Genomic DNA, 26,072 nt, shown 5'->3' on the forward strand with positions numbered 1-26,072 from the left:
TGGGGTCAAAAATTAGGTCACTAGGTCAAATCAAAGAAAAACCTTGTGTATGCGATAGAGGCTGTATTTTTTCAATTTATGTTCATGAAATTTTGTCAGAAAGATTTCCTTGATGAAATCTAGGCCAGGTTCCAAAATGGGTCATCTGGGGTCAAAAACTAAGTTACTAGGTCAAGTCAAAGAAAAACATTGTGTAAGATAGAGGCTGTATTTTTCAGTTGATCTTCATGAATTTTTTTCAGAATGATTGCCTTGATGAAATCTAGGTTGAGCTCAAATATGGGTCATGTTGGGTCAAAAGGTAGGTCACTAGGTCAAATCAAAGAAAAACCTTGTGTATGCGATAGACGCTGTATTTTTCACTTGATCTTCATGAAATTTGCTCAATACGATTGCCTTCATGAAATCTAGGTCAAGTTCGAATATGGGTCATCTGGTATCAAAAAGTAGGTCACTAGGTCTTATCAAAGAAAATACTTGTTTAAACTCAAGAGACCACATTTTTGGTCCAATCCTAATGAAAATTGGCCAGAATATTTGTTTCCATGAAATCACTAGGTCAAACATGTTTACACTGTTATGGTGTGTTTCTCAGGTGAGCGACCTAGGGCCATCTTGGCCCTCTTGTTTTGTTTGTTTTTGTTTATGAAGCTTTAGCAAAGATATTTGTTCAAGCAAGCAACTAAACTCAGGTGAGCGATATAGGGCCATTATGGCCCTCTTGTATTCTTTTCATTGTACACAGTTTTATGATTCTGGTGACAACACTTTTGGGTCAATTCTCATAATGGATACAGGTTTGCTTTACATTGTAGGTGAAGAACCAGTCTTCATTTTTCCAGAGGGCAAGGCGAAAGTACGTTGCAGGCCCTGCAAAAATGTTGAAAAAGTTTTTAATTCAAGGCGTAGGAGGACAGATTCATTCTCAGAGTGCTTTGAGTCTAGAATACCTTGCAAGTCATACCTTGGCGAGATTGAATGTAACAAACCAACAGGAAAAGAAATTTATTATACACAGACAAACTGCTCATGTAACCTGACAGGAGGATTCATTCCAGATTCTACAGATGGACCTTATTGCTCTGAAAATATAAAATGTTTGTACAGGCCTTGTGAAAACTCTGCTGATGGAAAAAAACAAGAAAGACTTTCTGGTTAGTAATTTATGCGACTATAATTACTGACTTTTTGGGCTTAACAGAAATTAAGGACATAACATTTATAACAAAAAATCCCAACTGCCTGTGGCAGGATTTGAACCCAGATCACTTGGATGCTAATCCAATGCTCTAACAACTAAGATAGAGTCAACTCCCAGATGAAGTTGTCAGAGATTGACATATATGCTTCCTTGCATTTGTTGTCTCCCTCCTTTTACTACGAGTAAGTCATGTCCACTATAATTTTGTCCACCGGCCATCCTAAAGTGGTGCGGGACTATTGTTTTTTCCTGCTTATATGCGTGTGTATGTGGAAATTTTTTTTCGAAATTTTTCATAATTATAGCCATATTAAGAAAATTACCAGCCCTGGTGGTCATATTTTTAGAACCTCATGAGAATTGATCAGAATGTTTGTCTTGATGACCAAGTTCGAGTCTGGGTCATATGGGGTCAAAAGCTAGGTCACCCGATCAAATTAAATATAAAGCTTGTTTACATTCTAGAGGTCACAATTATGACCCAATCTTTATGAAACTTGGTCAGAATGTTTGTCTTGATGATCTCTAGGTCATGATTGAAACCGGGTCATATGGGGTCAAAAGCTAGGTCAGTAGGCCAGATCAAAGGAAAATCTTGTTAACACTTTAGAGACCATCTTTTAAGTTTGAAATTTATGAGAATTGGTCAGAATGTTTCTCTTTATGACCTCTAGGCCAGGTGAGAATCTTGGTCATGTGGGGTCCAAAACTAGGTCATTTAGTCAAATCAAAGGAAAAGATTGTTAACACTCAAGATGCCACATTATGACCATATCTTCACAAGAGTTTGTCTTGATGACCTTTAGGTCAAGTTTGTATCTTGGTCATGTGGGGTAAAAAATAGACAAGCAATCAACTAAACTAGTGAGAGATATAGGGCCATCATGGCCCTCTTGTTTACATTAGATCCATAAAATTTCATTATTGCACATTTTTTGTCGAGCCTGCTTGTGGAAGCGAAGACATAGTTGTCCAAATGGCTGTTCGGTGTATGTGCTTCCGTCCATCCAGATTTGTTTATCCAGGACCATAACTTTGACGTACATGGAGCAATCTCAATCTCATTTATATTTGGCATGAATGTTAACCTCAGTAAGACGGAGTGTCATGTGCAAACCCCAGGTTCCTATCTCAAAGGTCAAGTTCATAGTTGGAGGTCAAAGGTCATGTCGGATCTTTTCAGGCCATAACTTTGACATGCATTGAGGAATCTTGTTTACATTGGGCATGAATGTTTAACTCAATGAGATGGACTCTATCTCAGAGGTCAAAGTCACAGTTAGGGGTCAAAGGGCAGGCTCGACATGTTGCCCGTGGGCATATTTTGTAAGTTTCTTTCAGACTCTTTGTTTTACACAGAATAGAGATTTAAAAATTGTTGGTGTGATATTATTTTTAGATTTTACGTGCCGGTCAGTTTGTGATAAAGGCTTTGAGAGGATTGATGACTCCGTGGAATGTCTTCCCATACCAGATAAAAGGTAAACTTAAAACATTGCTAAGATGAACACTTAAGGGGAAGTATTGTGATTCTCCTGTTTGTCCTCTGTCATGCCTTTTCAACGACTTGACTGTTGACAGTTTTGGCCAAATCTACCTGATCTGCATGAAACATGGTCTGAGTGTTTGTCTTCATTATGCCTCACTTCGAAGAAGAAGGGGTATATTGTTTTGCAGATGTCTGTCGGTCGGAATGTAGACCAATCCGTTTCCGGATGATAACTCAAGAATGCTTGGGCCTAGGATCATGAAAGTTGATAGGGAGGTTGGCCATCACCAGGAGATGACACCTAATGATTTTGAGGTCTGTAAGTCAAAGGTCAAGGTCACAGTGACCTTGAACAGTTAAACGGTTACTGGATGATAACTCAATAACGCTTGGGTCTAGGATCATGACAGTTGATAGAGGGGTTGGTCATGACCAGCAGATGACCCCTATTGATTTTGAGGTCAGTATGTCAAAGGTCAAGGTCACAGTTACCACGAACAGTTAAACGGTTTCCGGATGATAACTCAAGAAGGCTTGGGCCTAGGATCATGAAAGTTGATAGGGAGGTTGATCATGACCAGCAGATGACCCCTGTTGATTTTGAGGTCAGTATGTCAAAGATCAAGGTAACAGTGACCCAGAACAGTTAAACGGTTTCCGGATGATAACAAGATTGCTTGGGCCTAGGATCCTGAAAGTTGATAGGGAGGTTGTTCATCAACTCAAGAACACTTGGGCCTAGTTGGTCATGACCAGCAGATGACCCCTATTGATTTTGAGGTCAGTATAACAAAGATCAAGGTCACAGTGACCCGGAACAGTTAAACGGTTTCCGGATGATAACTCAAGATTGCTTGGGCCTAGGATCCTGAATGTTGATAGGGAGGTTGTTCATCACCAGCAGATGACCCCTATTGATTTTGAGATCAGTAGGTCAAAGGTCAAGGTCACAGTGACCAGGAATAGTAAAATGGTTTCCGGGTGATAACTCAAGAACGCTTGGGCCTAGGATCAGGAAAATTGATAGGGAGATTGGTCATGACCAGCAGATGACCCCAATTAATTTTGAGGTCATTAGGTCAAATTTCAAGGTCACATTGGCTAGGAACAGTTCATCGGTTCTGGACAAAAACTTGAGAACGCTTGGGCCTAGGATCATGAAAGATGATAGAGAGGTCTATCATGACCAGCAGATGACCCCTATAGATTTTGAGGTCAGTAGGTCAAAGGTCAAGGTTACAGTGATCCAGAACATTTAAACCGTTTCCAGACAATTACTTGAGAACTCTTGGGCCTAGGATCATGAAACTTGATAGGGAGGTTGGTCATGACCAGTAGATGACCTGTGTAGATATTGAGGTCAGTAGGCCAAAGGTGAAGGTCACATTGACCCAGAACAGTTAAACCCTTCCCGGACGATACCTTGAGAACGCTTGGGCCTAGGATCACAAAACTTAATAGGGAGGTTGATCATGACCAGCAGATGACCCCTGTTGATTTTTTAGGTCAATGGGTAAAGGTCAAGGTCAGATTGAACCAGAACAGTAGAACTTTTGTTTATAGTGAGCATATAATTTCTGTTCCTTCTGCAATTACTGAATGCATCAAGGGGGGCATTTCGTGTTCGACTAGCTCTTGTTAAATATAGGTCACCTTAAAAGTGTTTATTTTGGATCATAGATTAGATCACTAGTTCAAATCATTGAAAACCATTTTAAAGGTGGTTAATCAGAATTTGAACAACTAATTGATTTGTTCAGAACATAACAAGCTGATCATTTACACTTATTTATGTTCACCGAGTTCTTAATACACATCAGATTTTCTCCGGAAATATTTTTGAAATTTGATTTTCCTATCCTTGCCCAAGCAAGATAGTGTTATTTTAACATAGGTATAAATAAAATAAACTACTGTATTAAAGTTGTCAAAGAGTTGCATTGACAAGTACGTATTTTGTCAAAATTGATTAGATATCCAAGTTTATTAAATTGTTATTACCTCCCTTTGTCTGTCTTGGTTGTGTAACCAAGATAGATTGAAAAGAGATGAATTTCCAGCTACACGCTTCAGGTTGTTAAAATATCTCAATATTTATCAAATGCAAAACTTAAACTAGAAAATATATTGAAATCAAAAGAAATAGCACACTTTTTATCAGGATTTAGCTCACCTGGTCAGAATATTAATCTTGATGATCTTTAGGTCAAGTTCGAATCTTGGTCATGTGGGGTCAAAAACTAGGTCACCAGGTCAAATCAAAGGAAAAGCTAGTTAACACTCTAGAGGCCACATTTATGACCATATCTTAATGAAACTTGGTCAGAATGTTAATCTTGATGATCTTAAGGTCAAGTTCAGATCTGGGTCAGGTGGGGTCAAAAACTAGGTCACCAGGTCAAATCAAAGGAAAAGCTTGTTAACATTCCAGAGGCCACATTTATGAAAATATCTCACAGAATGTTAATTTTGATGATCTTTATGTAAAGTCACCAAAGGACAAAGGTCACCGGGTCAAAAAATCAAAGGAAAAGCTTATTAACACTCTAGAGACCACATTTATGACTGTATATTTATGAAATTTTGTCAGAATGTTAACCTTGATGATCTTTAGGTCAAGTTTGAATCTGGGTCATGTGACCTACTGACCTACTTTCTTTTTTTTAAGACTTGGTCAGAATGTTGCCCTCAATAAATCTTGGAGAAGTTTGATATTGGGTCATCTGGGGTCAAAATCTAGGTCACCAGGTCAAATCAAAAGAAAAACTTGTTAACACTCTAGAGGCCACATTTATGTCCGTATCTTCATGAAGCTTGGTCAGAATGATAATCTTGATGATTTTTGGTCAAGTTGGAATCTGGGTCATGTGGAGTCAAAAACTAGGTCACCAGGTCAAATAAAAGGAAAAGCTTGTTAACACTCTAGAGGCCACATTTATGACCATGTCTTAATGAAACTTGTTCAGAATGTTAATCTTGATGATCTTAAGGTCAAGTTTAAATCTGGGTCAGGTGGGTTCAAAAACTAGGTCATCAGGTCAAATCAAAGGAAAAGCTAGTTAACACTCTAGAAGCCACATTCATGACCATATATTAATGAAACTTGGTCAGAATGTTAATCTTTGATCTTTAGGTCAAGTTCAAATCTGGGTCAGAAACCATTGTTAACAGTGCAGAGGCCACAATAATGTTCAGAAAATGAAATCCAGGACAACTTAGAAACAGGGTTATCAATGGTCAAAAACCTGTTATCAAGTCAAATCATAGAAAAACTGTTTTAAGAATGTAATATACCTTGTCTAGAGGGTAAATTCAAATCGATTGAACTATAGCATTTTATTGTATTTGTTGTTAATGTTTTAGCTGCTACAATCTCAAGTTCATGTGACTCTGTCTCTCCAAGTACAATTTTTGTCCAGGTTTGAAGCACATGACCATCCAAAGAAATTTGTTTTGAAAGAAGATGCCAATACGGATATTAAACACTTTTATCACATGTTTGATGCTGTGGGAATGAAATAAAGCCATTATATAGATTTAGTATAACAGTAATGTAATAAAGCTTTGACTTTGACGTCAGTTTATGTGTATGAGACATTGGTTGAATTTACTTAATCTATTATAGGTAAAGTAAGAAGATATTTTGATGTTTCAGCAGAAAAAGTTATGCCGTGGGAATGAAATAAAGCCATTACATAGATTTAGTATAACAGTAATGTAATAAAGCTTTGACTTTGACGTCAGTTTATGTATATGAGACGTTGGTCGAATTTACTTAATCTATTATAGGTAAAGTAAGAAGAAATTTTGATTTTTCAGCAGAAAAACCTTACATGTGATAAAAAGAATATTACATTTGGGTCTTTCCACATTGAGATTATTAAACTTGTATGAGATTGATGAAATGCTTGGCAGAGCCTCATATTTTAATATTTTCTTCAACTAGTTTAATAAATTCAGTATGAAAAGACAATCATGTAATAGTCTCTATTTCAGTCTATTACGGTTTCAGTGTTATCTGTAGAAGTCTGCGTAGTTGATCATTTTATAAGTATGTATGTTTGCTTTGTAATATATGCTTAAAATGTATATGTGACTGGGCTCGTGTTTCCACGGTAATGTATTTCTCAAATTTTTAAACAGCTAAATATGATAACAGGTTTATCGACTGCTTCAGTACCATTCTCTTTATAATGGAGGTTATAAGACAGAAAATATGGTCAAATCGAGCACTGTAGAAGAGTTTGGTTCTTTATCTGATAATGACACATTTTAAAAAGTGTTGGTATACAAAACTTACCATTTACTTATTTATGTATTACAATTTATCCACAATGTCATGTGAAATGTTTATCGGAGGAAAACATTGATCAGTTTAGGTGCTTGGCAATGAACAAAATATACATATGTGAGAGTTTCGGCCCTTGAATTTGTCAAAATATATAAATATTTGGATATTTCTTTGAATGGTACATTTGTCACAACTTTGTCTTTCCATCCATCCCACATTTCTTGTCTAGAGTATTTCTCAGCAACCACTGGTTAGAATTTAGCGAAACTTTATAGGAAGCTTCACTATTAAGAGGAGATAATTATTGTTTTCTTGTTTTGGTTGGATGATTTTTAGCTCGTTCATACAAAGTATATGGAGAGCTATCCTGCTCGACCTGGCGTCATCATCTTTCCGCATCCACACTTGGTTCAAGTTTTGATGCATCTTCTCTTTCTTCTCTTTATCTCTGTAATTACTGGACGGATTTGCTTCAAACTTTAATTACTTATTCCTCATCATTTGGCACAAAGGCTAAAACTCTTGTTCCAATATTTCATGAATTATCCCTCTTTTTACTTAGAATTTCAGGTTAAAGTTTTAGTGCATTTCCACTCTGTATAGACATACTGTTTTTGCCCTGTCTATCCATCCATCACACTTCATTTTCGATCAATAACTGTAGAACCATTTGACCTAGAACCTTCAAACTTCATAAGTTGGCAGGGTTATAGAGTAGACGACCCCTATTGTTTTTTTGGTCACTCCATCAAAGGTCAAGGTTACAGGGGCTTGAACATGGAAAACCATTTTCATTCAACAACTTGAGAACCACTTGACCTTGAATGTTGAAACTTCATAGGATTACTGGACATGTAAAGCAGAGGACTGCTAATGTTTTTTGGGTCACTTGATCAAAGGTCAAGGTCACAGGGTTTCCAATCAATAAATTGAGAACCATTTGACCCCTTTTTACACAAAATTTTGTTTAATTTTGATGCATTTTCACTATATCTCTCTTATTACAGAAGGGATTTGATTCAAACTTAAAACAATTTTTCTACATAATCACCCATATCATTTTACAAAAGATTCATAACACTGGCACCATTAAATCATGAACTATGCCCCCTTTTTACCTAAAATTTCATGTTAAAGTTTTGATGCACCTTCACTCTGTAACTGGTATTATAAGACAAATTTGATTCAAACTTAGAATAGCTGTATCGCATCATCATTCACATCAAATGACATAAGGGTCCCAACTCTTGTACCAATATTTCTTGAATATCCCCCCTTTTTATGCCCCCGAAGGGAGGCATATAGTTTTTGAACCGTCTGTCGGTCTGTCAGTCTGTCTGTCAGTCTGTCCGCAATTTTCGTCTCCGGTCCCTATCTTTGTCATCGATGGATGGATTTTCAAATAACTTGGCATGAATGTGTACCACAGTAAGACAACATGTCATGCACAAGACCCAGGTCCGTAGCTCAAAGGTCAAGGTCACACTTAGACGTTAAAGGTCATTTTTCATGATAGTGCATTCGTGTCCGGTCCATATCTTTGTCATCCATGGATGGATTTTCAAATAACTTGGCATGAATGTGTACCACAGTAAGACGACGTGTCATGCGCAAGACCCAGGTCCGTAGCTCAAAGGTCAAGGTCACACTTAGACGTTAAAGGTCATATTTCATGATAGTGCATTGATGGGCTTGTCCGGTCCATATCTTTGTCATCCATGGATGGATTTTCAAATAACTTGGCATGAATGTGTACCACAGTAAGACGACGTGTCGCGCGCAAGACCCAGATCCGTAGGTCAAAGGTCCTAAACTCTAACATTGGCCATAACTATTCATTCAATGTGCCATCGGGGGCATGTGTCATCCTATGGAGACAGCTCTTGTTACTTAGAATTTCAGGTTAAAGTTGGTGCACTTTCACAATATCTTTGTTATTACTTAATGAATTTGATTCAAACTTAAAATAGTTCTTCCACAACTTTGTCCTCATCATATCATACAAGGTCTATAACTCTGGCACAAATATTTTTTGGAATAATTCCCCTTTTTAGCTCACCTGTCACGTAGTGACAGGGTGAGCTTTTGTGATCGTCTGCCGTCAGTCCACAATATCTTGTCTGCATGATAGTGGTTTCATTTATGATTTTATTTTAACCAAACTTTCACACAACTTGTATCACCATAAGATCTTGGTTCCTTTCTTGAACTGGCCAGATCCCATTATAGGTTCCAGAGTTATGGCCTCTGAAAGGGCCAGAATTAGCTATTTTGACCTTGTCTGCACAATAGCAGCTTTATTTATGATTTGAATTTAATCAAACTTGCACAAAACTTGTGTCACCATAAGATCTCGGTTCCTTTCTTGAACCGGCCAGATCCCTTAATGGGTTTCAGAGTTATGGCCCCTGAAAGGGCCAAAATTAGCTATTTTGACCTTGTCTGCACAATAGCAGCTTCATTTATGATTTGATTTTAACCAAACTTGCACACAAGTCAGGTGGGGTCAAAAACTACGTCACTAGGTCAAATCATATACCATATCTTAATGAAACTTGGTCAGAATATTAATCTTGATGGTCTTTAGGTCAATAGGTCAGGTGAGTGATACAGGGCCTTCATGGCCCTCTTGTTTTAATTTGCAGATCCTTTGTTTGTTCACTTACAATAATTTTTAGCTTGACTATTCATAGAATAGTAGAGCTATTGGACTCGCCCATGCGTCGGCGTCCGCAGTCGTGTCCCGATTTGGTTAAGTTTTTGTATGTAAGCTGGTATCTCAACAACCACTTGTGGGAATGGATTGAAACTTCACACCTTGTTCACTGTCATGATCTGACATGCACAAAGCAGGTCCCATAACTTTATTTTGCTTTTTTTACAAAATTATGCCCCTTTTTCAACATAGAAATTTTTGGTTAAGTTTTTGTATGTAAGCTGGTATCTCAGTATCCACTAATGGGAAAGGATTGAAACTTCACACACTAGTTCACTGTCATGATATGACATGCAGTGCAAAGGGTCAATAACTCAACTTCACATTTTACAAAATTATGCCCCTTTTTCAACTTAGGAGTTTCATACACTTGTCCACTGTCATGAGCTGCTAAGCACTATGCAGGTTCCATAACCCTATTTTACTTTTTTACTAAATTATGCCCCTTTTTCGACTTTCGTATTCATTCAAGCGACATTAGGCTGTTGAATAGTCGAGCGTTGCTGTCCTCCGACAGCTCTTGTTTTTTAATTACTTCCCTTTTATGTTACTATAAATAGCTTATTTAACTTTTTTATTATTGGCTGTAGGGAAAAACCGAGACCACTTTTTTGTGGTACAACATGGATGGTACCTCCAATTTATAGGTGTATTTTGACATATCTGTACCTTTAAGAAAATTTCAACTATATTTTCTCATAATTCTTTTGATTGATCTTGATTATGATTTTTAGCTCGACTATTCGAAGAATAAGTAGAGCTATCCTATTCACCACGGCGTCGGTGTCGGTGTCGGCGTCGGCGTCGGCGTCACACCCTGGTTAAGTTTTTCGTACCAGTCCACATTTTGACAAAGTCTTTTGAGATAAAGCTTTGAAATCAACGCTTGTTTACCATCACCATGTCCAGTTATAGGCAAGAGTACATAACTCTGTCAAGGATTTTGACTGAATTATGGCCCCTTTTGACTTAGAAATCTTGGTTAAGTTTTTCGTACTAGTTCATATTTTGACAAAGTCTTTTGAGATAAAGCTTTGAAACTTTCGGTACTTGTTTACCATCACCATGTCCAGTTGTAGGCAAGAGTACATAACTCCATCGAGCATTTTGGTTGAATTATTGCCCCTTTTTGACTTAGAAATCTTGGTAAAGTTTTTCGTACTAGTTCATATTTTGACAAAGTCTTTTGAGATAAAGCTTTGAAACTTTCAGTACTTGTTTACCATCACCATGTCCAGTTGTAGGCAAGAGTACATAACTCCATCAAGCATTTTGGCTGAATTATGGCCCCTTCTGACTTAGAAATCTTGGTTAAGTTTTTCTTACCAGTTTATATTTTGTGTAAATTGTTTGACATATGGCTTTGAAACTTTTATATCTTGTTCAGTATTATAGTCTCTATCAATAGGCAAGAGGACATAACTCTGTCATCTTTTTTGGAAATTGGTTTTGTTTTCGTATATGTCCATGTTTGTCAAGACTATTTGACATATGGCTTTTAAACTTTAAACACTTGTTTATCATTATGATTTCCGTCTGTAGGTAAGAGTACATAACTCTGACAACTATTTTGGCTGAATTATGGCCCTTTTTGGACTTTGAAATTTTTGTCAAAACTATTTGAACTGTGGCTTTGAAACTTTTAACACTAGTATATCAACATGATTTCCATCTGTAGGCAAGTGTACGTAACTCTGTCAACTATTCTGACTGAATTATGACCCTTTTTGGACTTGGAAATTAGTTAAATTTTTCATACAAGTCCATATTTTGCCTAACATATAACTTATCATATTTGCCATCATGGTCACACATTGCCATTTAGTGCAAGACTAATCGAAATCCACAAATACAGGAACATGTTTTGTTTAATCCATTTTTAGCTCACCTGTCACAAAGTGACAAGGTGAGCTTTTGTGATCGCGCGGTGTCCGTCGTCCGTCCGTGCGTGCGTGCTTTCGTCCGTAAACTTTTGCTTGTGACTACTCTAGAGGTCACATTTTTCATGGGATCTTTATGAAAGTTGGTCAGAATGTTCATCTTGATGATATCTAGGTCAAGTTCGAAACTGGGTCACGTGCCATCAAAAACTAGGTCAGTAGGTCTAAAAATAGAAAAACCTTGTGACCTCTCTAGAGGCCATATATTACACAAGATCTTCATGAAAATTGGTCAGAATGTTTACCTTGATGATATTTAGGTCAAGTTCGAAACTGGGTCACGTGCCGTCAAAAACTAGGTCAGTAGGTCTAGAAATAGAAAAACCTTATGACCTCTCTAGAGGCCATATATTTCACAAGATCTTCATGAAAATTGGTCAGAACATTCACCTTGATGATATCAAGGTCAAGTTCGAAACTGGGTCACGTGCGGTCAAAAACTAGGTCAGTAGGTCTAAAAATAGAAAAACCTTTTGACCTCTCTAGAGGCCATATATTTCATGAGATCTTCATGAAAATTGGTCAGAATGTTCACCTTGATGATATCTAGGTCAAGTTCGAAAGTGGGTCACGTGCCATCAAAAACTAGGTCAGTAGGTCAAATAATAGAAAAACCTTGTGACCTCTCTAGAGGCCATATTTTTCATGGGATCTGTATGAAAGTTGGTCTGAATGTTCACCTTGATGATATCTAGGTCAAGTTCGAAACTGGGTCACATGCGGTCAAAAACTAGGTCAGTAGGTCTAAAAATAGAAAAACCTTGTGACCTCTCTAGAGGCCATATATTTCATGAGATCTTCATGAAAATTGGTCAGAACGTTCACCTTGATGATATCTAGGTCAAGTTCGAAAGTGGGTCACGTGCCATCAAAAACTAGGTCAGTAGGTCAAATAATAGAAAAACCTTGTGACCTCTCTAGAGGCCATATTTTTCATGGGATCTGTATGAAAGTTGGTCTGAATGTTCATCTTGATGATATCTAGGTCAAGTTCGAAACAGGGTCATGTGCGGTCAAAAACCTCTCTAGAGGCCATACTTGTGAATGGATCTCCATAAAAATTGGTCAGAATGTTCACCTTGATGATATCTAGGTCAAGTTTGAGACTGGGGTCATGTGCCTTAAAAAACTAGGTCAGTAGTTCAAATAATAAAAAAACCTTGTGACCTCTCTAGAGGCCATACTTTTCACGGGATCTGTATGAAAGTTGGTCTGAATGTTCATCTTGATGATATCTAGATCAAGTTTGAAACTGGGTCAACTGCGGTCAAAAACTAGGTCAGTAGGTCTAAAATTATTAAAATCTTTTGACCTCTCTAGAGGCCATATTTTTCAATGGATCTTCATGAAAATTGACCTGAATGTTCACCTTGATGATGTCTAGGTCAGTTTCGAAACTGGATCACGTGCGGTCAAAAACTAGGCCAGTAGGTATAAAAATAGAAAAACCTTGTGACCTCTCTAGAGGCCATATTTTTCATGAGATCTTCATGAAAGTTAGTGAGAATGGTTCACCTTGATGATATCTAGGTAAAGTTCAAAACAGGGTCACGTACCTTCGAAAACTAGGTCAATAGGTCAAATAATATAAAAACCTTGTGACCTCTCTAGAGACCATATTTTTCAATGGATCTTCATGAAAATTGGTCAGAATTTTTATCTTGATAATATCTAGGTCAAGTTCAAAACTGGGTCACATGAGCTCAGAAACTAAGTCACTATGTCAAATAATAGAAAAAACGATGTCATACTCAAAACTGGGTCATGTGGGAAGAGGTGAGCGATTCAGGACCATCATGGTCCTCTTGTTTTCTTCTGTCTGAAAATCTATGGAAATATTTTGACCCCATTCTTCAATCAGTTCTTCGAATAGTCGAGCGCACTGTCATCCGACAGCTCTTGTTAGCTCACCTGTCAAGAAGTGACAAGGTGAGCTGTTGTGACTGCTTGATGTGCGTCGTGTGTAGTCCGTCGTGCGTAGTCCGTCGTGCGTCAACAATTTCTAAAATAATCTTCACCTTGAAAACCACTGGGCAGAATTACACCAAACTTCACACGAATGATCCTTGGGTGGCCCCCTTTCAAAATTATTCAAAGAATTGAATTCCATGCAGAACTCTGGTTGCCATGGCAACCAAAAGGAAAAACTTTAAAAATCTTCTTGTCCAAAACCACAGGGCCAAGGGCTTTTGATATTTGGTATGTAGCATCATCTAGTGGTCCTCTACCAAGATTTTTCAAATTATCCCCCTAGGGTCAAATACGGCCCCGCCCCAGGGGTCACATGGTTTATATAGACTTATATAGGGAAAACTTTGAAAATCTTCTTGTACAAAACCACATGGCCTAGGGCTTTGATATTTGGTATGTAGCATCATCTAGTGGTCCTCTACCAAGGTTATTCAATTTATCCCCCTAGGGTCAAATATGGTCAAAAAATTCATCGGGAATGGGGTTGCGCCCCAGGAATGGAGTTGCGCGTATACATTATATACATTATGATGTATACGAGCAGCTCCATTCCCGGTCGCAACCCCATTCCCGATGAATTTTTTGTCAATTATGTCCCCGTAAGCAGGATTTGAAGCAAATGATTTTGATATTCGTTACTTTATAACAGTTGAGTTATCATAAAAAGCATCAGATGTCCTCAGATAGGCATATGAGGTCAGAAACTCCCATTTTTGTTGATTTCATACTTTTTTCACGCTTCGTGTCGCCTGAGTTTTTGTGATAATAGAGCCGAATCATAAATTACAAACCAGATATTTTACACATATGATGTATTATCATATTTGTGTCGAATAGCATTTTGCTTTTTTCGAGAAAATTTATTCTTGTCTCATACTAAGCAAAATCATAACTTCACATACCTCAATTTCGTCTTTTTTTACGCGCAACACCAGCACCGGACGTTGCGCAACCCATTTTAAGCGTATTCCCGGCGGGAATTGGATTGCGCGTTTACCACCCGTGTTAGACCTTTGATATTTGGTTTGTAGCATTGTCTTATGGTCCTCAACCAAAATTGTTCAAATTGTACCCGTTGGGTGAAAAGAGGCCCTGCCCTGGAGGTCCCAAGTTTTATATAGACTTATATAGGAAAAAGCTTTAAAAATCTTCTTGTCTGAAACCGTACGACCTAGGCTTTTGATATATGGTATGATGCATTGTCTAGTAGTCCTCTACCAAAATTGTTCAAATTATGACCCTGGGGTTAAAAGAGGCCCAAGAATACTTAAAGGAAAAATACTTAAAAAAATCATCTGATCCTATTTGCAAGACTGTTTAATTATAATTACCTGTTGACCCCAAGTAATATGATGTCACTTGACTGTGACCTTGACCTACTTTCTTGTTTTTTAAGATACAGCCTTGAAATTTTGATGACTTACACAGTTTTGCACACAAATCGTAAAACTGAATTTCGTTGACCATGAATGTGACCTACTGATTTTCTTAATATTTTATCATCAGTTTGACATTTGAAACATGTAGCTCATATTACTCAGGTGAGCGATCCAGGGTCATCATGACCCTCTTGTTTGACCTTCTTGTCCTTAAGTGCAGTGATGACAGGTGAGCGATATAGGGCCATTATGGCCCTCTTGTTTAGCTCATCTGTCACATATTGACAAGATGAGCTTTTGTTATCACCCTTCGTCCGTCGTCCGTGCGTGCTTCAACAATTTCTTGTCTGCACGATAGAGGTTTCATTTATGATTTTATTTTAACCAAACTTTCACACAACTTGTATCACCATAAGATCGCGGCTCTTTCTTGAACTGGCCAGATCCCATTATGGGTTCACGAGTTATGGCCCCTGAAAGGGCCAAAATTAGCTATTTTGACCTTGTCTGCACAATAGCAGCTTTATTTATGATATGATTTTTTCCAAACTTGTGCATAACTTGTATCACCATAAGATCTTGGTTCCTTTCTTGAACTGGCCAGATTCCATTATGGGTTCCAGAGTGATGGCCCCTGAAAGGGCCAGAATTAGCTATTTTGACATTGTTTGCACAATAGCAGCTTCATTTATGATTTGAATTTAATCAAACTTGCACAAAACTTGTGTCACCATAAGATCTTGTTTCCTTTTTTGAACCGGCCAGATCCCATTATGGGTTTCAGAGTTATGTCCCCTGAAAGGGCCAGAATTAGCTACTTTGACCTTGTCTGCACAATAGCAGCTTCATTTATGATTTGATTTTAACCAAACTTGCACACAACTTGTATCACCACAAGATCTTGGATCCTTTCTTGAACTGGCCAGATTCCATTATGGGTTCCAGAGTTATGGTCCCTTAAAGGTCCAAAATTTTCTATTTTGGCTTTTGCAGCCATATAGAGACTTCATTTATGGTTTCATTTGATACAAACTTGCAAAATATATTCAACAACAATAAATCTTGGATTCCATGACGAATCTATCAGATCCAATCGTAGGTTCCAGAGTTATTTTATATCTGATTACCTCCCCTGATTTTAATCAAAATGAATTTATATCAGTAAGTACTTATAGGACTTTTTTGAAATTTCATTATTGTCATTAGTTGGACTGAGACAATCAGGGTAGATAACTATGGACTGATTTTATGTCAAATTACCTCCCTTTATTTCAAATTAAAACGGATTATCTCCGTAACTAATGAAGATACTGATCTGAAATTTCATTTATGCCATCAGGTGGACTTGGACAATCAGTGAAGATACATATTGACTGAATTTACGACAAATTACCTCCCTTTTTCTTTTATTTAAATAAATATACCCAGCAGCTTCTTATGAGATTGGTTTGAAACGTTATTTATGTCTTCCATGGTAAGAAATTATAGTCATATTAGATAACTCTTGATTGAACATTTATCGATATGAATACTTTACTAATATATTGTTGTATAGGCTTGTACTTTGTATCTTCTACATGCATATACCAATGCATGATTACCTCCCCTGATTTTAATAAAAATGGATTTATCTTGGTAAATATTTATAGTACTCATTTGAAATTTCATTATTGTCTTTAGTTGGACTGCGGCAATCAGGGTAGATAGCTATGGACTGATTTTATGTCAAATTACCTCCCTTTGTTTCAAATTAAAATGGATGTATCTCGGTAACCAATGAAGATACTGATTTGAAATGTCATTTGTGCCATCAGATGGACTCGGACAATCAGGGTAAACTGAAACTGAAACTGCTTTATTTGATTAAACGCCTAATTTTACACATAGTATATTCACTGGCGTTGTACATTAAATTAAAAAAAGAAAAATTATGATAAAATATATACATAATGGTATCAAACAATGAAACATGACATATTTGACAAAATTACTGTACAGTGCAAATTACAACATTGCATATAAAACATACGTCGAACACACTACAAAGTAGAGTATACTCAGCGTCTCTACCATATTCGGTCCACCAACAGAGAAATAATCAGAACCATGATTCAAAGCTTTAAAAAAAAAAGGGTAGATAACTTTTGACTGAATTTATGACAAATTACCTCCCTTTATTTTATGTAAATGAATATATATCAGCAGCATCTAATGAGATTGGTTTTAAATGTTATTTAAGTCTTCCAGGGTAAGGAATAGTCATGTTAGTACAAAAATGCAGCATTTGAGCCTAGGACCCTCAAACTTTGTATGGAAATTGGCCCTGACTAGGTCAAAAGGGACTGTTACAAGAAAATGTTTATCCTGATGATATTAAATGTGTATGCCTATGTGCTCTATGTCAAAACTTGATCATATCATTTTGAGCAATGGTACTTAGGTGAGTAATACAGGGCCATCATGGCCCTCTTGTTTTAATTTTTTTTTTCAAACCTTCCATGAATATTTATCAACATGCAAAGTTGTACCGTTCCCACACCTCGCTACTCCACCCAGTCATGCCAACCACCCCGATCATGCCATCCCCCCACCCCACCCCAACATTTTTTTTTTGTGATCGCATTTTGTCATCCGTCGGTCGTCCATTCACAATTTCTTTTGAACACGATAGAGACCATATTTTGCAATCAATTTTAATCAAACTTGCACACAACTTGTATTGGCATAATATCTCGTTTCCTTTCGAAAACTTACCAGATCCCATCATGGGTTCCAGAGTTATGGCCCCTTAAAGGGCCAAAATTTGCTATTTTTTGCTTGAGAACACGATTGAGACCACATTTTGCAATGAATTTTAATCAAACTTGCACACAACTTGTATTGGCATAATATCTCAGTTCCTTTCGAAAACTGGCCAGATCCCATCATGGGTTCCAGAGTTATGGCCCCTTAAAGGGCCAGAATTTGCTATTTTGGCTTTTGCAGCCATATAGAGACTTCATTTGTTATTTGATTTGATACAAACTTGCAAAATATCTTCAACGACAATAAATCTTGGATTCAGTGATGAATCTGTCAGATCCAATCATAGGTTCCAGAGTTACGGCCCCTGATTGACCCCTGAAAGAGCCTACATTTATTAATTTTTACCTTGTGAACATGATAGAAGTGACATTTTATATTTGATTTTAGCCACACTTACACACAACTTAAGTCACTATAAGATCTCAGTTTGTTTCGAAAACCGGCTAGATTCCATCATGGATTCAGGGGTTACTTTTCTAGTTTGGCCCTTTCAGCCATATAGAGGTTTCGTTTATGCTTTGATTTGAAACAAACTTGCACGGAATGATTATCTTGATGATTTATAGTGAGTAGGTTATAGGAAAAAGATGTTTCCTTTTGTGAAGAAAGCACCAAACTTTGTATGTAAATATTTTGAAGTATGCTGAATCCAAAAAAAGGAGGAGACACGCAGTTCGCTAACCTCAATTAGCTTAAAATGAGGCCCCAAAAAGGGACCTATATTTTATTTATTTTAATCATATATTTTTGAAAGCAATGTCCAAAAGGTTAATTTAAAACCAAAATAAGTAACTATTATTGACATAATATTTATTTAGTTACATTTTATACACATTTAATATATAGGACACTAACAAATGACATAGATGAGGCCCTAAAAGGGGGAAAATTGTTTAAAAGTTTCATTTACAGGATGACTTTATTTTTAAGTGTGAATATTATATCACTCAGGTAAACAAAACTAATTTTAGTATTTAATTATATCAAAATATTATTTAAACATTCTTTACATTTTGAGGTTCATTAAGGGTATTTTATAAAACAAGTTCACATATACTTAGTACTACATACTGTAATTCATATAATCGATTTTACAGTACTTATACTTACATGGGGTACCAATAGTTTGATTTCCCTATGCATATTATTAAGCATTCAAAAGAGCAGCTATAGAAGGGGTTATTTTGTGTTTTTCTTGTAATTCAGTATCTAATTTAAATTCATGTAAAACGTATTATACAAGACATAATTTATATGTTTTTCAAGACAATTAATGACTTCAAGCTAAAGCATACGATCATCCTAATGCTTTCTTTACAACAAAAGAAAATGGAATGTGAACTAAATGTATTGTTGTATTTATTGTTAATTTATACTATATTCAATACTAATTTATTTGAATTAGATAAAGGTTTCAAGTTTTAGAATCAGTCTAAATTCCGCTTTCTTGAAAATAGCACTGGTATTGTATAATAGATTAACCTTTGTACGGTTTGAACCAATGACCTTCCTATTGATCTGACAACACCTTTACCACTAGACGGTCTCTCTCACTGAACCCCTCCACAGAGCTTATAACTATAAACATTTTCTAAAGTGCAGTGATTTACTGCAGACACCACAAGAACGCAAATAGTTACATATAAAAATAGTCTAAGATGAAAATATGATACAGAAATAAAGAGGGTCATACCAAATAGAGTTAGATGTAAATTTTTTAAGGTAAAGATTAATCAATTAGTTTATAAACAATGTCTCCTTAAAATATACTAGCCGTCCTAGTTATAATCATAGCTGATATGTGCTCTTTGTCCAGTACAGTGTTAGGAATACCTCTCAGTAGCGCAGTTATAAGTCCTAGAATAATTGCTTGTTTAGAGTAATGTCCCAAGCATTTTTTGTGAACTTACAAAAGTTGAAATCAGGTTACCCTAAACAAACAACTTTTAATATTAGGCGTAACAACCCTTTCAATGTTTAACTAAAACTGTTACAGGTTTGCCAGTATTTCACTCTCTAGCACATATGTCTTCAAAATGTCTTAGTACACAGGATTGGCTTGATACATTTATATCTGCCTTTGTATGTATTCTTGTAGTTACATTGATGATTTTCCTTCAACTTATAGCAGCTAATTATGAAGTGTATTACATAATTAAAGCAAAGTACCAGTTCTCTTGACCATTTCTAGTTGACAGGATTAGCAATGTCAATGTATGCTATAAATGCCTGTCTACAACCTGCTTGATACAATGATATTTGCTACATACGTGAACATCTCTCAGGGGCTGCTTTCAATACGTCTAATTGCTTAAGAAAATATATTCTCTGGCTTCATTTTGATATTTCTGCAAACGTATTGAGACAGTATCACAACCAGATAATGCATTATAAAGAATGTTAGCTTTAAGTCTACGTTCTTTCATGTGTCTTTTCCTGTTGGATTTTTGTCCTTGTTTTTATGCCAAAAAGACGGCTTACTACAGAAGTAGTCAGCATGTACCAGAACTGTTTGAAACGGCCAAATGAAGCTACAGCTAACAACTAGCAAACTGTTTTACTATAGAAAGTAACAGTGTGTATCAGTGTTGGTTGCTCGTAACATTATGCCTTTGTGGTTTTGTTTTTATGCATTTACGGCAAACAAATGTGTACCATTTCGCATACCAGTTAGTGCTCGACATGTTGTGACTTCAAAGTTTTGGAACAATACATGGTCGTGTTATGAACAAAGGCATCAAGCTGTAAGTCAGTAAATGGTGCCAGATAAAATTCTAGTTCCTAAAGGAAATAGACAGAATGAAAACATCTAAATTACCTGATGTTCACATTTCTGATACTTATATATGAAGCCATGTTTGTGGAGAGACATTAAGGTATGGACATACTAAATAGCTGGCCTTCTTTATTCTAGATAAAGTTGACAAATTTCAAATGGCTACAGCACAGAGCAGGACCCGTTTCAAATGTCTGTAGCTTACATTTTTACATTTTCTTAAAGAATATTGTCAGTGCTGAAAAAAACATCAAATGGGAGTCTTTGGATGAGTCATTTGATTTGAAAACATGATTATGTCATATTATACTGTTATGTAACATATAAAAATGATCCATTGAAGGGCCTCTCTTTTTATATAAATATATTGCCCTAATAAAAATACAGATATATAGGTTAACTCATGGACCTAAACATGTGAATATTTTTTACTTTTTTTTGATATGTTATACATTTGATCCATGAATTCTGTTTTTTACTTATGTTAAGTTCAGAAATATGATATTTTAATGATTGAAATAAATTAATTTGCCCTTAAAATGTGATAATTAACAATTTCCCCTTTAAGGACCTCATATTTTTTTTCCTGAGTCATGTATATTGAGTGTGTATAAAATGTAATTGAATAAATTTTGTGTCAAGGGTTATAACTGGTTAAGGTAATGAATTAACATTTTTGAAATTGTTGTAGATATATTTAATTGAAATAAATAAAAGGTAGTTCCTCTTTGGGGCCTCCTGTTTTGGTCTATTCAAGCCAACAAATCGTATATGTAGTCCATTTCTGATTCAGTATACTTTATAACACTTTATAATACAACTTTCATTCTTTCTTCATGAGAAACATCTTTTCACACGCAGTTTTGAAATTAAACATACAGTAAAATCTGATTGCCTCCCTTTTTAGTATGTATCTTGAGAAATAAAAGTATTTTGTAGTAAACTTTGTATACTGTCAATACCAAATGGTTGTTTGGCTATGCTAGTGATATGTTATCCATGTTTAGATCATATGAAACATTACTTTATAGATAAATTTCAATTTAAAGGAAAAAATATTATTATTTTCAAGACATTTTTACCTCCCTTTTTTAAACTGATTTAAAAGGAGGTTCCAGGGCAGATATAGCGTGTCTCCTCCTCTTGTAGGATTTGGGACACCTTAAAGTAATTTCATGCAAACTTTGGTGCTTTCTTCACAAAGGGGAACATCTTTGCCATTTTTTGTTCCATATCTTACTCGTTATTATAGGCCTTGATCAAAACTGGGTCATGTCGGGTCAAAAACTAGGTCATCAGGTCAAATCAAAGGAAAAGCTTGTTAACAACCTAGAGGCCACATTTATGACCCTATCTTCATGAAACTTGGTCAGAATGTTTATCTTGATGATTTCTTTGCCGGATTCGAAACTGGGTCATATGGGGTCAAAAACTAGGACACCCGGTTAAATCAAAGGAAAGCTTGTTAACACTATCGTTCATTTGATGTGCATGAAACTTGGTCAGAATGTTTGTGTACATGAAATATCGGATCAATTTTTATCTGGGTCATGTAGGGTCAAAAGCTAGGTCACCAGGTCAAATCAAGGAATAAGCTTGTTTACACGCAAGAGGCCACGTTTTTTTGGTCCAATCTTAATGAAAAATTTTCAGAATATTAATGTCTCCATGAAACCACTAGGTAAAACATGTTTACACTGTTATTGTTTGTTATTCAGGTGAGCGACTTAGACCCATCTTGGCCCTCTTGTTTCATTTTTGATTTCCCATCAATATTTATAATCAACATGTGAAGTTTTGTACCCTCACCTGGTCACCCTGGCCACCTCCCCCCTCCCCCCCTCAAATCTTTTTTTTTTTTCCATTCCTTGTTTTAAAAAATGTTCAAACCTTCAACGTCCACACCCACCCCACCGCCAGGCATGTTCAAGATATCTTACTTGATTGTGCTCTCTTAAGGACATCTGTCCTTTTATGTTTAAATGTACATTTTAAATAGCAACACTTGGTGCCAAACTACTCGAAGACAATATTTCGTTCTAGTTACACTTCAAGCTCACATTTCAAATAACTCCATTTAATTCTAAAAGCTAAGCTTATTACAGTAAACATATTCCATTCAAAATAATTATACTCCCACCAAACATGTTGGGGAGGCGCTATGTAGGAGTCAGTTTTGTCGCGTCCCATCCTGTCGTGTCCCGAAATCTATTATCTCAGTTATTACTAAATGGATTTCATTCAAACTTAAAATAGATGTTCCACCTTATCACCCACATCATATGACACAAGGTGCATAACTCTAACACCAATTTTTCATGAGTTATGCCCCCTTTTACATCGAATTTAAGGTTAATTTTGATGCATTTTCACTATATCTCAGTTATTACTAAATGGATTTGATTCAAACTTAAAATAGATGTTCCACCTTATCACCCGCATCATTTGACACAAGGTGCATGACTCTGACACCAATTTTTCATGAATTATGCCCTCTTTTACTTAGAATTTAAGTTTAATTTTGATGCATTTTCACTATATCATTCTGATTGGCTTAGAGCCAAAGGGAAGTAACCTTTTTAGCTCATCTGATTTTTTGAAAAAAAATGATGAGTTATTGTCATCACTTGATCGGTGTCGGCGTCGGCGTTGCCTGGTTTAGTTTTATGTTTAGGTCAGCTTTTCTCCTAAACTATCAAAGATATTGCTTTGAAACTTGGAACACTTGTTCACCATCAATAGCTGACCCTGTACAGCAAGAGACATAACTCCATCCTGCTTTTTGCAAGAATTATGGCCCCTTTTGGACTTAGAAAATATCAGATTTTTTGGTTAAGTTTTATGTTTTAGTCAACTTTTCTCCTAAACTATCAAAGCTATTGCTTGGAAACTTGTAACACTTGTTCACCATCATAAGCTGACCCTGTACATCAAGAAACATAACTCCATCCTGCTTTTTTCAAGAATTTTTGCCCCTTTTGGACTTAGAAAATCAGATTTCTTGGTTAAGTTTATGTTTAGGTCAGCTTTTTTCATAAACTATCAAAGCTATTTCTTTAAAACTTGCAACACTTGTCCACCATCAATAGCTGACCCTGTACAGCAAGAGACATAACTCCATCCTGCTTTTTGCAAGAATTATGGCCCCTTTTGGACTTAGAAAATATCAGATTTTTTGGTTAAGTTTTATGTTTTAGTCAACTTTTCTCCTAAACTATCAAAGCTATTGCTTGGAAACTTGCAACACTTGTTCACTATCATAAGCTGACCCTGTACATCAAGAAACATAACTCCATCCTGCTTTTTTCAAGAATTATTGCCCCTTTTGGACTTAGAAAATCAGATTTCTTGGTTAAGTTTATGTTTAGGTCAGCTTTTTTCATAAACTATCAAAGCTATTTCTTTAAAACTTGCAACACTTGTCCACCATCATAAGCTGACCATGTACAACAAGAAACATAACTCTGTCTTGCTTTTTGCAAGAATTATGGCCCCTTTTGGACTTAGAAAATATCAGATTTATTTGTTAAGTTTTATGTTTAGGTCAGCTTTTCTCCTGAACTATTCAAGCTATTGCTTTGAAACTTGCAACAGTTGTTCACCGTCATAAGCTGACTCTGTACATCAAGAGACATAACTACATCCTGCTTTTTACAAGAATTATGGCCCTTTTTAGGACAATTTTTCTATTATACAAAAAAAATCAGATGAGCGTCAGCACCCACATGGCGGTACTTTTGTTTAACTTTTGTACCGAGTTACTTCCCCTTAAGTTCCAAGAATTAGTCTATTTTTAGAAATTCTATTTTTAGATTTTTCTAACTTTTTAGCTCACCTGGGCCAAAGGCTCATGGTGAGCTATTGTGATCGCTCACCGTCCAGCATCCGGCCGTCCACACTTTCTTTTAAACAACATCTCCTCCTAAACCATCAGGCAAATTTTGATGAAACTTCACAGGGATGTTCCTTGGATGGTCTTCTTTAAAAAAATTTCAAAGAATTGAATTCCATAGAGAACTCTGGTTGTCATGGCAACCGAAAGGAAAAACTTTAAAAATCTTCTTGTCCAAAACCACAGGTCATAGTGCTTTTATATTTGGTATGTAGCATCATCTAGTGGTCCTCTACCAAGATTGATCAAATTATTCCCCTAGGGTCAAATATGACCCTGCCCTGGGGATCACATGGTTTACATAGACTTATATAGGGAAAACTTTGAAAATCTTCTGTCAAAAACCACAAGGCATAGAGCCTCAATATTTAGCATGTGACATCATCTAATGGTCCTCTATAAAGATTGTTATACCCCCACCAAACATGTTTGAGGGGGGTATATAGGAGTCAGTTTTGTCACGTCGCGTCCCGTCGCGTCCCGAAATCTATTATCTCAATTATTACCAAATGGATTTGATTCAAACTTAAAATACATGTTCCACCTTATCACCCACATCATGTGACACAAGGTGCATGACTCTTGACACCAAGTTTTCATGAATTATGTCCCCTTTTACTTAGAATTTAAGGTTAATTTTGTTGTATTTTCACTATATCCCAGTTATTACTAATTGGATTTGATTCAAACTTAAAATAGATGTTCCACCTCATCACCCACATCATGTGACACAAGGTGCATAACTCTGACACCAATTTTTTATGAATTATACCCCTTTTTACTTAGAATTTAAGGTTGATTTTGATGTATTTTCACTATATCTCAGTTACTACTGAATGGATTTGATTCAAACTTAAAATAGATGTTCCACCTCATCACCCACATCATGTGCCCACATCATGTGACACAAGGTGCATAACTCTGACACCAAGTTTTCATGAATTATGTCCCCTTTTACTTAGAATTTAAGGTTAATTTTGTTGTATTTTCACTATATCTCAGTTATTACTAAATGGATTTGATTCAAACTTAAAATAGTTGTTCCACCTCATTACCCAGATCATGTGACATAAGGTGCTTAACTCTGACATAAATTTTTTATGAATTATGTCCCCTTTTACTTTTAATTTAAGGTTGATTTTGATGTGTTTTCACTATATCTCAGTTATTACAAAATGGATTTGATTCAAACTTAAAATAGATGTTCCACCTCATCACCCACATCTTGTGACACAAGGTGCATAACTCTGACACCAATTTTTCATGAATTATGCCCATTTTTACTTAGAATTTAAGGTTAATTTTGATGTATTTTCACTATATCTCAGTTACTACTGAATGGATTTGATTCAGACTTAAAATAGGTGTTCCACCTCATCACCCACATCATGTGACACAAGGTGCATAACTCTGACACTAATTTTTCTTGAATTGTGTCCCCTTTTACCTAGAATTTAAGGTTAATTTTGATGTATTTTCACTATATCTCATTCTGATTGGCTTAGAGCCAAAGGGAAGTGGCCTTTTTTTAACTTTTGTACTGAGTTTCTTACCCTTAAATTACAGGAATTAGTCTATTTTTAGAAATCATATTTTTAGATTTTCAATATTT

At 36.1% G+C, this 26,072-nt stretch overlaps 1 protein-coding gene across 1 annotated transcript in view; it reads left to right on the forward strand.

The window, feature by feature from the left end:
* LOC123530115 (uncharacterized) overlaps positions 1-26,072 on the forward strand; it is a 379,601-nt gene that overhangs the window by 22,393 nt on the left and 331,136 nt on the right. The window contains exons 2-3 of the mRNA XM_053517535.1: positions 816-1,154; positions 2,601-2,682. The gene's annotated coding sequence lies outside the window, so the exon portion shown is untranslated. The remainder of the gene's footprint in view (positions 1-815; positions 1,155-2,600; positions 2,683-26,072) is intronic.

The sequence above is a fragment of the Mercenaria mercenaria genome, chromosome 1, assembly GCF_021730395.1.
Source record: "Mercenaria mercenaria strain notata chromosome 1, MADL_Memer_1, whole genome shotgun sequence".
NCBI lineage: Eukaryota > Metazoa > Mollusca > Bivalvia > Venerida > Veneridae > Mercenaria > Mercenaria mercenaria.